General features: G+C 35.9%; 1 protein-coding gene and 1 non-coding gene across 8 annotated transcripts in view; one reads left to right on the top strand and one right to left on the bottom strand.

Annotated features, from left to right (window-relative positions):
• Positions 1-16,009, top strand: part of OSBPL8 (oxysterol binding protein like 8) — a 156,179-nt gene that overhangs the window by 6,712 nt on the left and 133,458 nt on the right. For 3 of the 7 annotated variants that reach the window (XM_032346942.1, XM_032346944.1, XM_032346946.1), the window contains exon 2: positions 14,455-14,500. The exons of the other annotated variants lie outside the window; for them this stretch is intronic. The gene's annotated coding sequence lies outside the window, so the exon portion shown is untranslated. The remainder of the gene's footprint in view (positions 1-14,454; positions 14,501-16,009) is intronic. 7 annotated transcript variants of the gene reach the window in all.
• On the bottom strand, positions 11,391-11,489 carry LOC116594643. Its single transcript, XR_004287352.1, has one exon. It is a non-coding gene; the product is annotated as a small nucleolar RNA U13 (small nucleolar RNA).

The raw sequence follows: 16,009 nt of genomic DNA on the forward strand, positions 1-16,009 counted from the left end.
GAAATGATGTGTTTTCGCTTCTGGGTAGGGGTGACAGAAAAGCAGGTGTTCTTTCTCTAACTTCTTTTTTCTAGTCCAAGAAATATGGAGCACTTAGAGGGTGGAAGGATCTAGAGTCTTTAAATTACCATGTAGAAAAAGTTGTGCACAGGTTGTAATTTTAATGAGAAATTTCAGTTGTGTAGAATTACTGTAAGTATGGGCTGCATGGAATGGGTAGTTGAGCTCCCAACATCCATTGGATGTTGTTCCAGAATATTCATCAACATGTGCCATTATGACTCTCCTAAACCTCTGAAGCCCGTGAGGACACAGAATGTAGAGCCCATGGATCTACATTCAGATCAGTCATAAATACTTACTGCACCCATGAAAACTTTCCTACTATGCCCAAATACCATTATAAGAATGAGGAGCTGTGAGAAACTATAAACATTTTTCTATAGAAGTCTGAAAAGTTCCTTTAAAGCAGGGTTTCTCCAACTTGGCAGTGTTGAGATTTGGGGTCAGATAATTCTTTGCTATGAGTGGCTGTCTTTTGCGTTGTGATATGTATAGCAGCATCCTGTTTCTCTATCCATTAGATGCCAGTAGCATCTCCCCTTAATTATACAACCAAAAATGTCTCCAGACATTGTTAAATGTCCTCTGGGGGCAGAATCGCCCCTGGTAGAGAACTATTGCCTTAAAAATTGAGTCAACCTGAAAAATTATTTTAAGCTGAAAGACACTTTACCTTTATTCTAAAAGATGGAGTTCATGGGGGATGTTTGTGAATATGCAACAAAGGAAGCTTTGTTGTTTTTATAAAACACACTGCTTTCTATTGAATGTTAATCTACACGTATTAATTTATCGATTTAGACATTATCTGAATTTTCCATTTTTTCTTTCTTTCCAAACTTCTTATTACTTAAACACATTACACCCTTTCCCCTGCCCCCATCTGTAACCCCAGCTGTCATTTCCACAGGTTCTCTTTAAATTATGGAAACCGATAAATAGTTTAAATATTATGACTTGTAAAAATTAGTTAATGCTTGGTAGTATGCCCAGATTATGATTTCTACCCTTAGGCCACCTGAAGAAACATGTCCATAATAAAATCAAGGTCTAGTGGATTTTATTTTACTTATTTTATTAACTGCTCAAAATCTAGCCATTAAATTAAAAAAAGAAATGGACATGACTTCCTGCTTTCTTGGTGTTTCTACCCAGCCTTTTTCTTGTTTGCCTTTATTATAGTTTCCTTTCCCCCTCAACTCTTCAGCATTTTGCATTTTATAGTGTGTTCCGTATTTTTCTGGAGTTGCTTCTAGTTCTGCCTCAGTTTGGACTAGCTGCCTTTAAGTCTCTTCTGGGAATCTCCTTTTGAATTGAATCCATTTTATTTTAGATCTTTTTTTTTCTCCTAAATTTATTTGATCTTTTTTTTCTGGAGTCCGCAAGTATCTTCCTGAGAAAGTGTGTTTGAGAGGCAAACCTTCTGAATTATCCTGAAAAAAATGTGAGAGGCAAACTTTCTGAATTACTCTGTGTACAAGTTGTCTTCATCCTAGTCTAATATTTGACTGATAGCTTGGTTGGGCACTGTACTGTAGGTTGCAAGTAATTTTCCTTTAGAACTCTGAAAGCATTGCTTGATTGTCTTCTAGCATCCATGAAGCCATATGTCATCTAATTCACTGTGGGTTTGTGGGGTTTTGTTTTTTTAATAAGGTGATCTGTTCTTTATTCTGTCCGAATAAAGGTTTTTAATTTTATTTTGGTTGTTTCTTCTAGGCACTCAGTTGTCCTTATTGTCTAAATAAGATTCTTCCAACTCTAGGAACTTCTTATCTATTATGTCTTTGATGTCTTTCTCCCTTCATTTTATCTATTTCCCCAGTAGTAAGCAGGTACTGTCTCGTGGATTGATCCTTTTTGTCTCATTTTTACTTTCATAGCTTGCGAATCTCTTTGCTCTATGTGCAGGGGAATTTTTTTCCCCCTAATTTTTTTGGCTGATTTTTTGGGGACAGGTAATCTATGAATTTTCTTGTTCTCTTTTTTCTTCCCATCATTCTCTTCTGTTTCAGTTGTAATACTACCTTTAGTCTTAGAATATGTAAAATAGATTTTTTAAAGGTATCTTATGGGGATGCCTGGGTGGCTCAGTCAGTTAAGCATCTGCTGCCTTCTGTTCAAGTCATGATCCTAGGGTCCTGGGATCACATCAGGCTTCTTGCTCAGTGTGGGGCAGTTGAGGGGGTGGGGTTTGCTTCTCCCTCTACCTGCTGCTGCCATGGTTGTGTGCACGCCTTCTCTCTCTCTGACAAATAAATAAATAAAATCTTAAAAAAAAAAAAAGATATCGTGTGTTCCCTCAACTATCTATTTTTCCACTCTGGTCACTTTCAGTGTTTTTGTAATTCTTATTTTTCATGCTCAGTTTTCCTTATATGACTAGTGTTTCCTGGTTGTCCATTCATGTTTCAGAAAGCAGGACTGTGTTTCTGGTCTGGGTCGCCCTTCTCCCACTCTGTTCCTTGGACTATTATCCCTACTAGTTTTGCATTTGGATGGGAATTGTGGCCACAGCACTTAAGGGGCTGGACAGTACAGGGTGGGGCCTGTCTCTTGGCAAACATTGTTTTAGGGTAGAAGGGAGAAGAGCTAGCTTCTAGCCTGTGGGCCCTCTAAATGCCAGATGAAAAAGGTTTATTACTTTGCCAGCATCACCACTTTAGTCTTATAGTAATTCATTTATCTTAGAGAAAAGCAGAGTATCTTTTTACCTGGGGGTAAATGTCAGTTGCTTAGGTGTTGCTTGGAGATGGGGGATGAGAAATGTAGTTAGTTGTTTCTTATACAGTCAAGTAACGTTTAGTTCTGGTTTTGGCCGTACTCTTTTCACCCTTTGCTGTATCATGTAGTTTGCAATCACACCTCTCTGGAGTCCTGTCAGACATATGGGTTCCCACCTTTTTGCATTACTTACAAGGTATAACAAGGGTGTAGTTTGCTTGTTATATCTATTTATCTATCCATCTCTATACACACATATACATACATATACACACATGCTACCCCATCTCCAATTTTAAATTTATTTGCTCTTACTTTTTTTTTTTTCTGTATGAATTGTTTTTATTTCAGTGGGATAATTGCGGTAACTGGAGGGAAATTTTATATATATTCTGCCATTTTTTTTATTACAGTCCTTTTCTAGCTTCTTAAACATAAGGTATATAGAACTATTGAATTATTTATTTCTTCAATTTATTTTTTTGAACTAATTTTTTAAAGGCAGGCATATTCATGGGAATTATCATGATATTGTTAAAATACAGTATTGTTCCTTAATTATTGATTTATATAGGTGTTTATATCTCTATACCAGTTTGTCCTAATACTTGTACTATTTTTGAATTGTTGCTTGCCTCTTAGTTTTTCTGATTCCTTTTCTCTTGTCATCTACTCCAGTTTGCACATATCATTATGATTTTCTTGCCATTTTCTACTTTGCTACTTGGAAACTGAGTAAGACCATTTAGAATTGTGCATAAGATAGTGCCTTTGCTCCAGAGAATGGCCTGTTAGCTTTATCACATGGCTCTTGTGATATTTTGATTATTGGGGTATCTTTACTTATTTTCTGTTTCTTAAATGTATCCAGGCTGGTGAGGTATTATTCTTTTTTTATTTACTTGTCTGCTTTAATTGTTACAGCTACTTTGGTTCAGTAGTTATTGATACTTCTCTCCATTTTTTTTCTATTCTACCTTATAATCTCTGGTACTGTAAGTGTTGAATTTAAATTGCCTAGCTAGTTCATCAAAGGCCTTAGTTTTCATCTCCTCCTTTCATTTTATATTCATAAAAATTTCCCAACATTCTTACAAAATTTCTTCAACCTGTTCTCTTTTTTATTTCCCACTCTCCTTTTTCTGAATCTTTAGGTACCACATTGATTGTAAGTTATCCTGGGCAAATAAATTTAAATTCATCTGTTTCTTTCCCTTCCCTTCTGTGGTATTGCTCCATTTCCCCATTAATCTTTTTAAGTCTTCTCTCATGAGACTTCGTAATTCTTTCTTCTATAGTCCTGATTTCTATGCTGGAATGTGTTTCTATGATTAGAGTTATAATTCTCCTGCAATCAGAAGTTTTTACAATCCAGATTTAAGAAATGCTGACGACTTTGCTGTTGAAATCTTGTCAGAAGGGTTGTGATTCAGATGGCTTGTTAAACCCCCAGATTTGGCCTGATTACATAAGATCTTATAGGACCTTCATAGTAAATACTTATTGAAATTTAAAGTAGTTTAGAAAATAAATTGGCTCTTGTGCAGTTTCTTTCTACAGATATATATATTCCTAATATAGAGGAAGTCAGTGTTGTAAGCATTCCCTAATGCAGTGGTTATCTATTTACTGATTATTTTGTGAACTTCTTTTATATTCCATGAAAGTCTTTATTTTTAGAATTCAGAGATTAGATTAGGTAGTAGTTGTTTTACCTTAGGTCTCTTTCTTTACCTTTTTTACATATCCTTAACATTTTTTCCTTTCAGGTATCTGTTGTCATGATTAATTTCCTTCTTGATTGGCTCATTACAGTATCCTTTATTGTTTGATTATGTTTATAGTTTAGGTACTTTTTCTTACTGTTCCTGAAATTTTAAACTATAATCTTTAGCATTATATAGATAATATTGTACTACTTTCAAAGGTTTGGTTGTTTGGGAAATTATGGTTTTTATATCTTCATTTTCCCAAGAATTTATCATTATGATGTAGGAATTAAAAGAAAATAATATTCTGTCACTATTGAGAGAAAACTCCTCAGGAAAAATAGATTCATTTAAAAGGTTGATTACTTAACATATTTAGTTTTTTAACGAGTAGGATTTCATTTCTCTGTTATCTTAATTCAAGGTAGTAGTAATTAGCCACTTCAAACTGTAAACTTAATCAGTGATACATTTTGTGGCTATGAGGCAGATTATGATTTTAATTAAATTCAGAAAATATGTTTTTTTAGAATTCTCAAGAATTTTTTCATTGTATTGATCAGTTTTCTTTTTGGAATAGAATTTCAGTATGAGACTTATCTCTATAGTTTTGCATATTTGGTAGTCATTTTTTTAAAGTATTAAAATTGTGTTGGTTCTCATAGATCCTTTTTGACTCGGCATGCAGAACTGTAATTATGTGTCTTGGTTACTCACATGATAAATTAAAGATGATGAGTACTTTGGTTGCAGTAATTTATACCTAGAATTCAAAACCCAGAAGCATCTAGGCCTAGATGCAAGAGTTAGGCACTCAAATACTCATTTTTCTTTTATGTCCAAGATAGAAAGCCATTCTTAGTCTCTATCAAAATATGAAGAAACTGTTTTTGGGAATGAATAAGAAAATCAATAATAAAATTTTTTGAGATTATCTCGAATTAATTTTAGATCTTGCATTTTGAGCTTTGATCCTTGATAAAGAACTCTTAGCTGAAGTATGGGCTTTGCTTTTAGGAAATTAGGTAACTCTTTGGCTTACCGTACGGGTTGCCACACTTAAAAAATGAGAAGCACATTTATTTTTTCCCAGAGTCTTGATTTAAGACAAGGTTCATACTTTCCTTAAAAAAGAATCTTTCAAGAAACTGAAAATTTATGCATAATCGGGTAGTTTTAGCTGTAATTTAAAATACCTAGCTTTAAGAAAAAAGACTTAAAACCCAAGAGAGACATTTAATATATAGAACTAAATTATTAATACGTGATTGCCAGTATCATATTTGTAAGTACTGCCCGTATGTGGTCTTGATTTGTTACTGTCTCAGAAACTATTTGAAACCCTCTGTCAAAGGCTTGGGCAACATAACATTATAAACACCAACTGATTTAGTAAACAGATGCACTGGGAGAATAAGAAACCTGCCAAAAGTATTGTCTTTCCTACTAAGTAACTCTGTGACCTTGGCAAACCACTTAGTCTCATGGGTCTTAGTAAAATGGAGAACTTGGAACAGATAGCCTCTTCGGTTCTCTTGAGGATTCCTTGAAGATGCCAGGGGCTAGAATTCCAGTTAGACCATATCCTTATAATAGCTCTGAAATAATGGTATTACTCCCATTTTACCGATGCTATTATTCATGTTGTACAGACTCCGTGTTCATATAGCTACGGAGGGGCCAAGTAAGAAGTTGAGCCTTGGCCTATCTCATTCTATATTCATATTCTATTTAGTATACCATATTATCTCTGCAAACCATATTAGAGTAGACCACCAGGTTTTATTTCTAAAACTTGTTTCATTTCTTAATCTTTTAGTTTATAGTAAATGTGCGTCTGCTTTAATGCATCTGTTATTCAGGAAATCTAGAAGTCATGGATCAGGCCTATCCATGAATTGTGCCCAAAGTGGAAATGGGACTGGTTTTTAAATAAATATAATAGAACATATTTATCTAAGAGGTGATTGGTGTGTTTGTTCAGAATTATCTTGAATTTATTTCAGCAGTGTCACTGTTGTTCAGAAACACTTTTGGAGCTATTCTTTCTGTATTTCTTAGGTTGCTCAGCATCAGGTTTTTTTTGTTTGGTTTTTTTGTTTGTTTGTTTGTTTTGTTTTTGAGAGACGGGGAGAGGGAGAGAGAATCTCAAGCAGCTCCATTCCCAGTGTGGAGCCCAATGTAGGGCTTGATCTCACCACCCTGAGATCATGACCTTAGTGAAAATCAGAGTCAGATCTTTAACTGACTTAGCCACCCCAGTGCTCCCTTATTCTTTTAACCTACACTCTGTGGGGGCAGTTGACATCTTTTGAGAATGGATTTGATCTGTTGAAAAGTGGGAAGTCAGTCAGAACCAAGTCTCAAACATAAAATTAGCGTTCAAAATGAGGAATGTCATTTTTAGTTAAAAATAAGCAGACCAAAGGGACAAAACCTATTATCCTAATGTCTCTTGTAAGGTAGTTAAGGAAGTGATTAGAAAAGAGCAGTCCCAAATTGTTTTGTGTGATGACAACTTGAAATAGCCTCTAAAAATGACTACTCTGAATAGAGTTTAACCTTTATTTGGCTATAAATTCTAGTATATTATCTTTATTTGGCTATAAATTCTAGTATATTAAAGTTATATCTTATGGTAGTTAGACCTGTTCTGTTTGCCGCTTAGGTTAGAGCTATGCTGACTTAGCATGCACTTTAGAGAAGAAGGGTTGATGAATCAATTACAGATAGCAGATACTCTTTCCATTTTAAAGAAGATCAGAATCTATAGAACATTTATTTGCACAATAATTTAATTCTGGTTATATTAATATTATGTAATTTGTGGTTATCCACATAAGGATTTAATTCTAGACAGCTACCCCATCCCACTTCCTGGCGAGAACTAAAACTACTTCTCTTGCTAAGCCTGAGTGTACTGTGATGCAAGCTTACATGTAAGTTTATTTTTGTGCAAAAATTATCTTTGGCTGCCTTGTACACTTATATATTAGTGAATAGCTTTTAGATATTAGTACTTTTTTAGTGCAGTTACTAAACAGTAATCTGTATATCTGGCTGCGTAGGAACTTGTGATAGGAAGATTTCATTTTACCTTTTGAAGGTGTTATTTTTCTAGATTTTAAACTTCCAGATAGTGGAGTTTAATGAAGCCTCCTTATTTGTGGGATAAGAGTATAATAAAAAAATGCTTCTAATCCCCCTTTTAAAAAAAAAAAAAAAGATTTTATTTATTTATTTGACAGACAAAGATCACAAGTAGGCAGAGAGGCAGGCAGAGAGAGAGGAGGAAGCAGGTTCCCTGCTGAGCAGATAACCCGATGTGGGGCTCAATCCCAGGACCCTGGGATCATGATCTGAGCTGAAGGCAGAGGTTTTAACCCACTGAGCCACCCAGGCACCCCTCTAATCCCTTTTTAATAATACCTTTTCTTTTCAGGTTTCAAAATAATGTTATAAGACCACTAATTCAACAGGTCACTATGCAGGGGTCTAAAAATTCAGTGGGAACTAGATAGACATGTGACCTCTTTTACCTTATATTTGTGGGAAGGTGTGGAATAGATAGCAAACTACTAATTGCACAATTCACTGTGTAATTACCATCTGGAGAGTGCTAAAAGCAAGAAATATAGGGCAATATAAGAATTTGCTGACCTAGTGGGGGAGGGAAGGTGACTTGAGCTGGGGAAAAAAAGAGTATTTCTGGCAGAACATCTTGTTTAAATATCCTGGAATAGCAAGGAACTTGGCTTTTGCTAGGAACTGAAAGAGTCCACTGTGGCTGGAGTGTTAAGAAAAAAAAACAAAAAAAGGAATGATAACAGTGTGGTGCGGTAGGCAAAGGTTAGGTCATGTAAGGCTTGATAGATCATGTTAAGGATTTTGATTTTTGTCTCAAGATCCCTTGGAAACCATTGGGATATTTTAAACAAAGGATCATGAAATCATCAGGATTAGAATCATCACTCTGGATGCTGTGTAAAGAATGGTTTGGAGGCAGCCCGGCTGCATGCTGGGAGACCCAGCATGCAGCCGGGCTTCATGGTTGCATTGAAATTAAGGTATCTGTAATTTATCTGAGGGAGAATCATGTAGGTCAGTGGTTCTCAAAGTGTGTGTCACTGGGGAACTAATTAGAAATGCAGATTCTTAGGTTTCTGCTCAGACCCACTGAATCAAAAATTTTGCAGGTGGGTCTTTTTGAGCAAGCCTTCTAGATGGTTCTGATGCATCCTAAAAGTTTTTGAACTTCACAGGTCATTAGATATGTGGCTTTGAATGTAGGAGAAAGTTCTAGGCTGGTAGTATGAATAAGGAGCTACTGCATGGAAGTGGTAGTTGAAAGTGAGGGAGAGAGAAGAGGTTCCAATAGAATGAAATCCTGAGATACTTTAGTCCCAGACAGAGTGAAGGGAGCTAGTGAAGGAACCAAAAAATAATTGGTCAGGGGGACTAGAAGGTCAGAAGAGTCTTTGAATAAAGGTGTGGCAAATTAAGCATTAAATTTGTCGGTAAATAATATTTGTGTAATTGTAGTGGAATTACAAGGGTGGGCACCAATGTCAACAGGTTGAAAAAGAAATGGGGAGAGGAGTGAAAGAAATATAATTTACTTATTTAAGACATCCCTTACTTTTTGGACTCCATAAATTTATATTTAATACTCCATAATTTAATACTCCATAATTATAGGAAATGAAAATAAATAACTTTGAGGGACACCATAAATAACCTTGAGGAACAGCATAAGAGTCTGTGGAGAACTCTAATAAAATATTGTTTGGACTTACAGATTCTGAAATTCATAATTTACATGGAGGAATGAGCATCATTATCTTTACCATCTTGTGAGGAATACCATAGTAAAATAATAGTTAAACTATGTAGGGGGTGTGGGGACATGGAAAGTATGATTAGCCTATCAAGAATGATGTTTTTTAACATGATCAAAACGACTTTAGCAGTATGCATTTATATAAAAATAATTTTTAAATTACAAATATTCTTATTCATTACAAATACATTAATTCACTTTTTATTACTACTGTGTATCTAAAGAAAAATGTCTTTAAATTAATTTTATAATTCAGTCTTTTACTTAAATTACCTTAATTTTTCAGAATTATTCTAACATAGTAATGCTGTGCTATTCTTTTTTTTTTTTTTTAAGATTTTATTTATTTATCTGACAGAGATCACAAGTAGGCAGAGAGGCAGGCAGAGAGAGGGGAGGAAGCTGGCTCCCCGCTGAGCAGCAGAAAGCCCAATGCGGGCTCTATCCCAGGACCTGGGATCATGACCTGAGCCAAAGGTAGAGGCTTTAACCCACTGAGCCACCCAGGTGCCCCAATGCTGTGCTGTTCTTAAGGGAAGACCACATTTAATGTGAAGAAAAGTTAAGATAATTTGAAGGTGAACTCCAATTGCATAGTAATATCTTTGGAGTGAGTGGTGTGTGTGTGTGCGCGCGCGTGCGCGTGTTCATGTGTATGTGTGTCCACACACACTAACACATAGGAGTGGGGTGGAGGAGAGACAAGGAGAGAGGGAGATTGAGACTTAAACCATTTCAAAATGCATTTTCTTTTCAGGGTAAATTATGTATTTGTATTTCTAAATTTTTTATTTATTTAAAATTTTAGGTAGGCTCCATGCCTAACCCAACTCAGAATTCTGAGATCAGGAGTCGCACACTCTACCAACTGAGCCAGCCAGGTGCCCTAATTTTTTTTCTTTTTTCTTTTTTAAAGAAAAAATTAGGTTATTATGTCAACATGTGTTGACTATAAAATTCAACAGCTACAGAAACTCAAAGTTAGTTTCTGCTGTTACTAGACCACACTTTATGTTCAAAATAGCCCATTTATTAGCAGTTTGATACTATTATTCTAGATAGTTCTCCTACTTCCTACTCCCTGTACCCTGCCTGTATGGATATACCTGTATGTTAATTCTTAAAAAACAAACAAGCAAACAAACATAAACCTAGTATTATACTGTTTTCAGGGTTTTTTTTTTTCTTTTTTCTTACCAATCAGTACATCTTTTTTTTTTTTTTAAAGATTTTATGTATTTATTTGACAGAGAGATCACAAGTAGGCAGAGAGGCAGGCAGAGAGAGAGAGAGAGGAAAGCAGGCACCCTGCTGAGCAGAGAGCCCGATGTGGGGCTCGATCCCAGGACCCTGAGATCATGACCTGAGCTGAAGGCAGAGGCTTAACCCACTGAGCCACCCAGGCACCCCCCCAATCAGTACATCTTAAATCTAAAGGGCTAAATTCTAAATATTCCTTTCATTGACTTTATATTTTGTTCTTAGAACATTAGTCCAAGACTTAAGAGACTTGCATTATGATTTCTTTTGGCTTCATGATCTTGGGCAAGTCACTTAGCCCTTCTCTTTTTAGTTTCTTCATCTGTAAAATTTAGAGATGGTGAGTGGTTGACTTGAAGGTTTCTGATAGCTTTAAAATTTGTTTAGGAATGCTAGGATTTCAAAGGGCAGACATTTCCTTCAATTTTATATGAAAAGTGATTATCTTAATCCACCTGTGAATGCCTCATGGGAGTAGTTGTTGCCAAGTTAAAAATATAGTAGTTTGGGGAAGAAGCACTAATACTAGAAACAAGATTAAAAAAATAATATCTAATCATTTACTAGGTTGGTTACTTAGCAGGCATACCCGATGCTTTTAGGGAAGTGTTGACCAAAATAAAACAGAAACAAAAGGGTTTTCACAGAACGGATTAAGTTTTTGCACTAAAAATTTGTATCACTTTTTGGGGGGTGTGGGATGTAGGTGGGTCAGGGTTTGGTTTTACCTACTGAGTACTAATGGCAAATGAGACGAATGGGACTTATGGCCCCGCTCAGTGTTTTTTTCTCCACATCAGATGGGTAATGTGCCAAGGTGGTAACAAGGATTGAGGGATGCACATGTCACACAATGGTGTGAACACCCAATCATCATGCTTACTGCACAGCATTTTTTTTTTTTTAAGATTTTAACTATTTATTTGACAGGCAGAGATCACAAGCAGGCAGAGAGGCAAGCAGAGAGAGAGGTGGGGGGAAGCAGGCTCCTTGCCAAGCAGAGAGCCTGACACGGGGCTCGATCCCAGGACCCTGAGATCATGACCCGAGCCGAAGGCCGAGGCCTTAACCCACTGAGCCACCCAGGGACCCCTGCACAGCATTTTTAAAGGAATTGTGTCACCTTCTCACGTAAGTGTCTTATAAAGGCCAAGGTATTAGGAGTAGGAGTAATTAGTATGTGGCTGGGAGCTGTGTTATGTATTCAGGAAACACTTGAGAAGGCAAAGAAGTCTTAGTTTAAATAATTTTTTTTTTTTTAATTTATTTATCAGAGAGAGCACGCACAAGCAGGGGGAGCAGCAGGCAGAGGGAAAAGCAGGCTCCATGCTGAGTAAAGAGCCTGATGTGGGACTTGAACCCAGGAACCTGGAATCATGACCTGAGCTGAAGGCAGACCCTAAACTGACTGAGACACCCAGGGATTTCCCCCTTGCACCCCGCTTTTTAAAAGATTTATTTATTTTTAAAGGGGGTGCAGAAGGGCAGAGGGAGAGAATCTCGAGAAGACTCCTCGCTGAGTGTGGAGCTTAAGATAGGGGCTCAATTCCACACTGAACTGAAACCAAGAGTTGGATGCTCAACCCACTGAGCCACTCAGGTGCCCCTTATTTTAAAGAATCTGAGTGAAAGTGTTCAGCTCTTGAATTAGCATTATTATTTTCTTGTTACTAATATTATTAATATTATATAATAATATTAATATTATATATTATAATATTATAATATATAATGGTTTTGGGGGTGCTTGGGTGGCTTAGTTGGTTAAGTATCTGCCTTCGGCTCCGGTCATGATCCCAAAGTCCTGGGTTTGAGTCCCACATTGGGCTCCTTGCTCAGCAGGAAGTCTGCTTGTCCCTCTCCCTCTGCCACTCCCCCTGCTTGTGCTCTTTCTTGCTCTGACAAATAAATAAAATCTATAAAATAAAATAAAATAAAATAAAAGGTAGCTTTTGTTTTTCTGCTCTCGGTGTCTTAAGTTGCTGATTTTATTTCCTTTTAATTTTTTGTTTTATTTGCTTTCATCTTTGTCCATAGTGTGTCCACTAATATTTTATGTACTTATTCCTAATCTTTAGCTTTTATTTTTCTAATACTTTCTTGTCACTTTTATGTGTTTTAACTCTGTCCTTTTCATTTGATTTTTTGCTTAAATTCTTTGTTAAAATTTAGTTGTTGTTGTTTTTCCCTCAAATAAGATTTTAGGAAGGCAAAGCCACAAAAAGTTATGAAGAAGAATCATTGAGGAAACTAGTGACTCCAACAGTAGCTTGCCCGGGGAGAGCTTTAATTTAAATTTACTTTTTTCTTTTTTTCCTAAAGATTTTATTCATTTATTTGACAGAGATCACAAGTAGGCAGAGAGGCAGGCAGAGAGAACGGCAGGAAGCATGCTCCCCGCCGAGCAGAGAGCCTGATGCGGGGCTCAATCCCAGGACCCTGGGACCATGACCTGAGCTGAAGGCAGAGGCTTAACCCACTGAGCCAACCAGGTGCCCCTTAAATTTACTTTTTATTGTGTATATTCTTTTTTCTATATAGCTGGTTGTTGGGTGTCATGTTTCTAAGATAAATAACCAAAAAGTTACTTTACACCCTCAGCAAGAGATCAAGCTACTTTTATTCCCCTTCCTCTTACCCAGTAGTGGCTCTTTTAAATTCTTCAAATCTTTAATCTGAGTAATGCAGATGCACCATGGGCAAATTTCTCACCCCTACATAAAATGTTTATTTACAGTGATAAAGCCTATGAAGTACACTAAAAAGGTCTGTTCTCATATTGTCATACCTTTAGTCATTTTGAAGGTGCTTGACTTAAAAAGTTTCACAGTTCTCATTTTTAAAAATTATTTATTTATTTATTTGACAGACAGAGATCACAAGCAGGCAGAGGCAGGCAGAGAGAGGGAGGAACACAGTCCTCATTTTAAAAAGAATACTTTTAGCACTATTAGCCTCCTAAAATCTTTCAAACAAAAAACAGAAAAATAGTGGCAGGTTTTTTTTTTTTTTTAAAGTATTTTTATTTATTTATTTGAGAGAGAGAGAGAGTGAAAGAGAGTATGACAGCAGGGCGAGAGGCAGAGGGAGAAGCAGACTCCCCGCTGAGCGGGAGCCCAGCTGCCATGCCCTGGCTGTGGTGCTCTATTGTGGAACTCTGGGATTATGACCTGATCCAAGGCAGATGCTTAACCAACTGAGCCACCTTGGCATCCCAAACAGTGGCAGGTCTTAACTAATATTTATTGCTAATCTTGTTGTTAAAACCTTTTTAAAAAATTTATGTTTCTTAAAATAATAACTTCCTTTTTTAGTGTATATAGGTACAGAAAATATTTTAAAAGATATTTTAAGTATGAAATACAATCATCAAGGGGCACTTGGGTGGCTCAGTGGGTTAAGCCTCTGCCTTCGGCTCAGGTCATGATCTCAGGGTCCTGGGATCGAGTCCCGAGTCAGGCTACCTGCTTCCCTCTCTCTCTCTGCCTGCCTCTCTGCCTACTTGTGATCTCTCTCTGTCAAATAAATACATGAAATACATAAAATCTTTTTTAAAAAAAATCATCAGAAGGAAATTTTAAAAAGAAAATCATAATTCTGGATGATATAGCACATTAATAATTTTTATGCATTCATAATTATTTCAGGTATTACATTGATTTGGGCCTAAGATATCATGTGGGCCTAAGAATGCAAAACTAGATAAGGTCATTCTTTAGTCTCTGCACGTTCCAGTTTGAGCCTAGGCCTCTAACTGGATATTGCTTTGGTATAAATGGAGCAGATGAAACCTTATGTTAGCTGTCACTCTTTTACATCCTTCCTCAACAAGATACTTGACTTAATTTAATCTTCTAGGTTTGTTGTCTTCACCATAGTGATATTGCTGCTACTCTTTTTAAAGGTCAGTATTATTACCCTTTAATATTTCCTTTTTCATTGTGCATCTCATTCTCTTTCTACATTTCTGTACATTTCTCTCATTCTGGGAACTAAATTAGCCTAAGTTATTACTGATGATCGTGTCTGTCTCTTCCCAGAATTAAAACACTGAAATGACACTTTAATTTTTTATGTATGAAATATATACAGGAGTTAGTTACTCTGCTGAATATGTAAAATCTTAATAAGGATTCAAGTTAGTTTGAATGCTACAAGAATGCTACCCCTGCGTTCTTTTTATTAAACACATTTAAAAATGCATACATATAATAACATTTCAAAATTATGTAAGTGCTCAAGAATCCTGATCTTGTTCACTTCAGGTCTTTTGGAATATAACTGTAGCATTCTGACATTAAGTAGCATGCCATGAGATAATTTTTGTTGTAGTTGATTAGTTTTTTGAGGAGATTTTTTATGTCTTGTTTTTCAGAGTGATCACTTACAGATTTTAGATTCTGTAAAGTATAGCTTTCATAATTTTAGGAGTGCAGTGACAACTGCACAGCAAGTCCATATGTTGCTTTGCTATAATTATATTTTAATAATTATTTTTTCTTTAGGGAAAGATCTATGGCTAACCTCCAAGAGACTAAAGCTGATGATTGTAATCATTCATATTTTTTAAACAGAACTTTTTCCTTTTTCTGATTTTACATAGCCAAATTTATTTTTCTTGTGAATTTGAGTTTATTTATGTTGTATCATAGCATCAACTGGATGAAGTTACTATTCTGGATCCTACTGTAAAATTTAAATGAATATTTATGTCAGATGGGAAGATTACCCTGCTTTTTTAGTTATTGCCGTATATGGACTTGCTGCCACATGCATGCTAATTTTTCCATCTCGGAACATGCAGCTTGCTCCTTGCCGCCTCCGTTCTTCTGTATATTACCATTCCCTCCACCAGCAATGCCCTCCTTCCTTTTCATCCATCTCCTTTTCTCCTTTTAAAATTGGCATCTAAAATTATTTCCCCTAAAAGTTCTTTCACGATTTTCTTAGTTTTACCTTAACACTTAACATGGATAGATACAGCGTCAACCAGTATGAGTTGTGTTACTGTGATATACCAGGTATAGTGCTAACTATCTCGTTTAATTTTCACAGCTGTCTTATGAGTTGTGCTCACTTTACATTGAAATTAAATAAATTTTGGTACATTCCTAGCTTTAGCTTTGCTAAAATGTGAGCTTTTCCTATCATTTAAAAAAAGTTGCTTTTTATAGTAGTATTCTGCCATACGTATTCTTTCCTTTCTTGGTTTTTATCACTTAACCTACCAATAGCACTTAAAGGAAAAAACCAAACACTGTTTTTATATAATTTCCATAGAATAAAATGTACCCATTTTATGTATATAATGTGATGCATTTTGACAGATGCATATGCCCATGTAACTATCACTACCTGAAAATGTTCTACATCTTTATTACCATAAAGAAGATGTAGAACATTTTCATCAGTC

This window comes from Mustela erminea, chromosome 6 (genome assembly GCF_009829155.1).
Source record: "Mustela erminea isolate mMusErm1 chromosome 6, mMusErm1.Pri, whole genome shotgun sequence".
NCBI lineage: Eukaryota > Metazoa > Chordata > Mammalia > Carnivora > Mustelidae > Mustela > Mustela erminea.